Source organism: Octopus bimaculoides, chromosome 14, assembly GCF_046866305.1.
Source record: "Octopus bimaculoides isolate indiv1 chromosome 14, ASM4686630v1, whole genome shotgun sequence".
Classification (NCBI taxonomy): Eukaryota; Metazoa; Mollusca; class Cephalopoda; order Octopoda; family Octopodidae; genus Octopus; species Octopus bimaculoides.
The window spans coordinates 11,622,554-11,630,053 of NC_142941.1; the positions used below are offsets into that span (position 1 = coordinate 11,622,554).

The 7,500-nt window shown below is 30.1% G+C and overlaps 1 long non-coding RNA gene across 1 annotated transcript in view; it reads right to left on the reverse strand.

Moving 5' to 3' along the window:
* The window catches only part of LOC106884317 (uncharacterized), an 80,591-nt gene that overhangs the window by 47,515 nt on the left and 25,576 nt on the right, over positions 1-7,500 (reverse strand). The window contains exon 2 of the long non-coding RNA XR_001411229.3: positions 6,479-6,541. This is a non-coding gene — a long non-coding RNA (uncharacterized LOC106884317). The remainder of the gene's footprint in view (positions 1-6,478; positions 6,542-7,500) is intronic.

The window sequence follows — 7,500 nt, forward strand, 5'->3', positions numbered from 1 at the left end:
GATATAATATTCGCACAAACAGACATATACACATACACACATTTTCACACATATACGCATACACATATACACATTTTTTTTGTTGTAATACGCACCCCCTTATATATGCAACTTCTGTATATTCCTGTAACACGCGATTCCGAACATACCTGCGTATACACAGATTTACACATATACGCATACACATATACACATTTTTTCTTGTAATACGCATCACCTTATATATATGCAACTTCTGTATATTCCTGTATACACGCGATTCCGAACATACCTGCGTATACATATGCATATCCTTAATCATATTCTGTAGATAGTTACATGTGTGTGTGTATGTGTTTGTGTATATACATGTATACATGAGTGTATATGTATATATATATATATATATATATATATATATATATATATATATATGTAAACACACAGACACACATACATATATATATACATATGTATGTATAATATATATATACATATTTATATATGTATAACATATATATATATATATGTGTGTGTGTGTGTGTGTGTGTGTGTGTCTGTGTGTGTGTGTGTCTGTGTGTGTGTGTGTATTCATAAGCTCACGTATACCAACGTACGTATCTTCATAGTAAGCTGCGTCTAGAGACGCAATCTAGTCTCTTAATACTTAAAGCCTTTTGTCTGTGTCATTGAAACGTTATCTTCGACAGAACGTGTTAGACTCGATGTATCTCATAGTTAAATTTAAGGCCGTAACGTGGGTGAAATTATAGCAACTCGGACAGGATATCTTTCAGGCTTCAGTTATGTTTGATTAAGTGTCTGTGTTTAAATTCTACCGCAGTCAACTGAGTTTCACATATTCTGATTTGATATATATGTACCACTGAACAAGTTGCTATCCGTCTCTGTTTTCCTTTTTCTCTCTAGCTCAGAAGACGCGTAGAATTTGCTTATGTGAAAAAAATTATTATTACTATTTTATTCGTTTACTAGTCACACTCCTTGTTTACTGCTAAATCTTGTTACATTTTCCCCTTCATATTCAAACCTATTGAAACGAAAATTTTAACTTTACCCAGTGGACCTGTCGCAACCTAGATTTCAGTTCAAATGAATTATAAAATAGTGAGACTTATGCTCAAATAAATACGGTAAAATAAAATATAATGAAATGACGTTTGTGAAAATATTAAATTTAAGAATATGAAAACACCATCTGTTTACCATTCAGAGGAATTTTAGCAGGTTTTGTATGTGAAACACAGAGGTTAAGTTATTTTCTAGAGATCTTAGTAAAACTTTTCTTAAAGCACATACAGAGAATTATTTCAGATGATTTGGATTTACTTAATCACATACCAATCACAGTGAGTCAAAATGAAATTATATTGTATTTTGATGTTATTAATCTATTCACCAATATTCTCCATGACTGTGAAACCAATGCAATAAAATATTGTTTAGATGTATACCAAGTCGAATTCCCAGACAGAGTCGAAAAATCTTTATCATTGAAGGTCTGACATTCATACAAAATGATTATTTCTCATTCGATGATTTAACGTACAGTGAACTATCTGGGACTGCTTTGGGAACCAAAGTTTCCCCTATATATGCCAATCTAATAATGGGTTACCATGAGAAGAAAATTTACGAAGATTGTACTCATATATTTCGAGACACATTCTACATGTATTTAAAAGAAAACTGGAAAGTACATTCTTTTGACACCCTACAATCCTAAACATACAAAAGTAAACATTACATTCAACCCAGCAAAAATGATTTGCACAGTGGCGAAAAGCATTACAATACATAAACAAAAATTGGAAGAACTTTAAAAAACACTAATTCAAACTGCGTTTCCACTCAATCTTATTGTAAATGGAATGAAAATGACAAAACGTTTAGAACCCCATTAGCTAAAGGAAAAATAAATACAAAGTAAAAAAAAAAAATTGCTTTATCTTATGTCTCTACTTTAATCCAAGAAATAATGATATATTTTACTAACTAAAAAGCAACATACCGAAACTGCTTGCGAAACCAATGAAATAATAACTAGAGAATCAACTTATCATCAAAAGTAAACGGCAACCGAAGACTTTGAAGAATATTCTAGCTTCGGGGAAGATTTTCAAACAAGCGGCCAGTCCCATGGTCACGAAGTGTAGCAGAACAAACTGTGTTACATGTCTGTACTTAAGTGAAGACTCGTTATTCATATTTAAGGGCAGACAAATCTTCAGCATAAAAAACAATTTCACTTGCAACTTCCAAAATTTAATTTATATCATAACATGCTGTGTATGCTTGCAAAAACTACATCGGACGGACAGAAGGGATTATCCCTTCGAAGAAGATTGACAGTGCATAAGCTACAGATAAATAACGAAAAAAAAAACGAAAAAAGAAAAAAGTAAATAATAACAGGATAATATCTGTGAAGTGGACATATGAAGCAATGTGCTGCGAGAGGGAACTGCTGAATTCTTAAATATTTCCATTTTACAAATACTTGGAGCTAACCACAGAACATCAAAGATTAAATAAAGACTATTTATTAAGGAATATAAGCCACGCTTACATTGTTGACAAGCGATTTATTTGACTTAACGGTAATTCCGAGACATTTGCAGGAATGAGTAAACTCATATTCACGTACCACTTGTGTGTGCTTTCGTATATCTTTTACTAATAATCTACATAAAACGTCGAAGTAAACGCCTAAATATTTATGTCAAGCCTGAAAACAAAGTTCAGCTACCTACTCCTTACATAAAAAATGTAGTAATTTACCTATCTACGTATCTATGTGATTCCTGCAATGTACATCGCTATCTGTCTCTTTGGGGCAGTCTTTTGTTCAAGAATTCAAAGTTGTTAAGTTTTTAACTCTTCACGCCTTACAATACTGTTCAAAAACCATATTCTTGTATTCTATATCTCATAACCTTATAACCTAGTTCTCTGCCCAGCAACAGAAACAGTTCAACTCTATATATTCTAACCACTATATCTAATTTCATTTGATAAATCTACACCAGAATAGATCTAATCAGTTATAAGTGAGTTAAAACGATTTCAGGTATTTAAATGAAATATTACACTCATTTTTGAAATAGTAATTTCTTCAAAAAGATCACAATAATTATCTTAATATTATTGTGCTTTTCATTCACACACACACACACACGCGCACATATATATATACTTACATATGTATGTGTGTGTGTATGTGTGTGTGTGTGTGTGTGTAAGCAAAAGTGAGTGAACAACACAGTAATATTAACATAATTATTGTGATCTTTTCGGACAAATTACAAATTAAAAAGTGAGTGTAACATTTATTTATGAGTGTAAAATATCTATAGGTACAGGGGTTGGACAAATTAATTGGAACAGTAGAAATTTAACTCCAGTATTTCAATGAGCCGTTATATTACGAATATCCATCCAAATTTCATTGTCTTTTTTCTGCATCGTAGATGGTTTTATTTATCTAATTTAATTATTATTTCTATCTCTGTTTCAAGTCGTAGTATAAATCAAACTAAGGTGCGGGACCTGACTGAGTTCGATAAAGGGTAAATTGTTGGAGCTCGAGCGGCAGGAGCTTCCGCCACCAGACCAGCTGAACTCTTTGCGTTTTCGAGAGCTACAATATCAAGGACCGTGACCCAGCAGGAGGAGTAAGTCCGGCAGGACTTCGAAGCTCACTGAAAAAGAGCGACGAGTGTTGAATTGCATTGCGATGAAAAATCACCGGACAACTGGACCTAAAGTGACTACAGAGTCGAACCAACTTCTGACAAGCCCAGTTTCGACCAAAACTGTTCGACGTGAGTTCAATAAATCTGGATATCATGGAAGAGCCGCCATCAGGAAACCTCTGCTTTCTCATCAAAACATTCAGAAAAGACTGAATTGGTGTGGAGATGTTTTTTTTTTTAATGTTTTGGTAACTTAGTGCTCATGTATTCCTATTTATTTTATTTCTTATTCTAGCAAAACAGATTCCGCACCCCCCACCTCCATATTTTAAAATTCTAGAAAATTTTAATTTCTGTCTTTTTCATACTGTAATGTTCCAGAAATTTTGTATTTCAGATTTTCACGTAATTATAATGTTAGAGAAAATTAGAATTTCTAATTCACATATTCTAATCTGCTGGAATTTTACAATTTCCTATTTGGAAATGCGATATTTCTAGTTTCAAATATGCTGGAAGTTGAGATTTTAAGTGTTTTTGTTTGTTTTTTAATATCTAATATTTCTTATATTTTAAATGCTTAAAATCTCTAGTTTCTGAAATTTTGATTTTAAGCTACGTATTCCATATTTTATTCTCCTGGTGAATTTTCTAGTTTTCCAATGTTTTAATGTTCTGGAAAATTTGAATTTCCGATTTTCTCATATTTTAATGTCCTCGAAATTTTCTATTACCGATTTTCACATAATTCTAATGTTCAGGAAAATCTAAATTTCTAATTCACACATTCTAATATTCTGGAATTATACAATTTCATGTTCGGAAATGTGATATTTCTATTTTCGTATATTCTATAATACTGGAACTTAAGATTTGAAAAGTACTTCTTCGAAATCTAATATTTCTTATAATTTCAATTGCTTAGAATCTCTAGTGTCCACGCATTCTGAAATGTTAATTTCAAGTTGCTTATTCGATATTTCATTCTTCTGGTGAATACGAATTTTCTAGTTTTTCAATATCTTAAAACTCTAGGAAATTGAAATTTCTGGTCTTCTCATATTCTAGTGTTCGAGAAATTCTGTATCTCTGATGTTCACGAAATTATAATTTTCAGGAAAATAAAAATTTCTAATTAAATATATCAATATTCTGAAATTTTATAATTTCTTGTTTAAAGATGTGATATTTCTAGGTTCAGATATTCTAGAATATTGGAATTGACATTTTAAATTCTTTAAAAATAGTTTAGAATCTTCAGTTTCACATATTCTGAAATTTTAATTTTAAGCTATTTATTCCATATATTATTACATATTCTGGTAAAATATGAATTTTCTCGTTTTCCCATATTTCAATGTTCTGGAAAATTTTAATTTCCGGTTTTTACCTATTCTGATATTCTACAAATATTGTGTTTCTTATTTTCGCTTAATTATGCTTTGAAGATTTCATATTTCTCCCACATATTGCATGAAATATTCTTGAAATTGAAAATGTTTAGATTATCCTTGTAATATTCTTTTATTACATTAATATTAAAAATATCAAGCGTTCACATATTCTGGAAGTTCAATCTCTAGAATTATTTCCCCATTCTTTTGAAAATTTGAAATTTGAAATTCTAGTTTCATCTGTTCAAATATATTGTAAGGTTAGAATTTACAACCCTGGTTCCTTCCAGTATTCTGGAAATCGATAATTTGATCTTTCACACTCTTTAAAACACTGGGAACATAAATATATAGGCTTCAAATCTTATAATCATGAATGTTAAGAATCGTCTAAATTACATATATTTTAATATTTTGGAAGTTTAAAATTTCTAATTTTTGCAGATTTTGGTAGTCAGTAATTTGGTATCTTAAGTTTTCAAATATCCTGTTCTTCTAGAAAGTTGATATATTCTGTATTCAAATATTTTTATTTTTCTTATTTCTACTATTTAAATTTTGGGGGTTTACTGTTCTTGAAACTTTGGATTTCGGGCATTGAAATTTTGTAGTATTCAGAAAGTCTGTAACATAATGTGATCCATTTTATTATTGATTAAAATCTTTGTATTAACCACATATTAACAATTTAATAATTTTGTTGTACCTCGGGTGAGTAATCGGGCCAATGACAAGCACACACATTGGTTCAATTTCACTCCTTTTATTATGATTACTCAACTAATTAACCATTTATCCTATTTGGTATTTCGTGAGTTTGAGTTTTCTCACCGCCAATTTGATTGAGCTGGTATACAGTCTGCAGATGAAGCAATCTTTTTATATAAAAGAAGAGAAACTGAATCTAGATGTCTGTTTATTTTTGTATAAATGACATTTTAAAGAAACTATAAAATCTATTTTAACACATTTGCAAGCGAAATTCAGAAGCTAAATAAAATGTGTATTGCTGGGAACATTAGAAAAATTAATTTACAATAGATATTCAATAAAGTAAAAATATACCATTCAATTTCTAAAATTGCTTATATTTTTCTGAAAGCATGGATAGTAACTTTGGATTGTTTCAATTTTATTCTGATCTCATCGGCGAAACATATCTTCAACGTGTTTGATAAAGTAACGAAATCTGCTGGTTTTGCATATTTTGACGTTGGAAAATATAAATGCATAATGAAGAAATTCATTGCATCATACCATACCCTTGGATGAAGAAATTCATTGCATCATACCATACCCTTGGAAGAAAATACCCATTTTAAGCAGACACATCAAGCAGTTAAACAGAAATACGTGTAAATGCCGAAAGCAACAGGAAACAATTCCTACCGTGTTTCTATGTTATTTCCAATCTTGAACTTTTACGTAGTGACGTCTGTATCATTTTGGCGCCTACAACAAAAACTTTGTTGATGAGATCAGAATAATATTCAAACATGTATGAAGTTGTTTCGTTGCCTCAAATACTTGTCATGAAATAAAAATATAATTCAACCAGTGATAGAAATTTTCTCTTTTGTATTCCATATTGTCATTTATTTCCGGTTAGCTTTATTCAATGATTTAACCACCAAATATATTTTTGTTTGACTAATAAGTTCGTTAGTTGTATAACCTACTGTTTCTTTAATAAACGCAAATGTCTGCTATTCTGATATTCTAAAGTCTATCCATTCTTACTGTCCAAATAAACACTCCAGTAGACGAAGATGATTATTATTATTATTATTACTATTATTATTATTATTATTATTATTATTATTATTATTATTATTATTATTATTATTCTATTGCTATTACCAGTATTATTATTATTATTATTATTATTATTATTATTATTATTATTATTATTATTATCATTGTATTGCAAGTTTCGGGTTATCAAGACAGGCAAGATAGGTCGACCATCTCATTCCAAATTACACTGCATCGCCATTTACATCTTATTCTACTTGACCGAAAGATGAAAACTAAATGGACACTCATTCTTGTCTGCTTAAAGAACTGAACTGAACGAAAAAAAAAAATTATATATAACAATAAAAATAAAAATAAATACAAAGAAAATTAGTAAAATTTTTAAAAAAATAGTGAATCCTAAATAGTCTGGAATTGCTTTCTGAAAAGTTCTTTGATCAACGATCTCTTCCAAATGAAAGCAATCTTCAATTGGTAGTAGTAGTAGTAGTAGTAGTAGTAGTAGTAGTAGTAGTAGTAGTAGTAGTAGTAGTAAGTCAGATCGTGTATTTTTTCTTCTATTTCTAGAAATGACTGGTTTCCATGGTTTTTTGTTGTTGTGTTTGTTGCTGTGTTCAGTGGTAGATGATGGTTTTGGCTTTTATTATTATTAT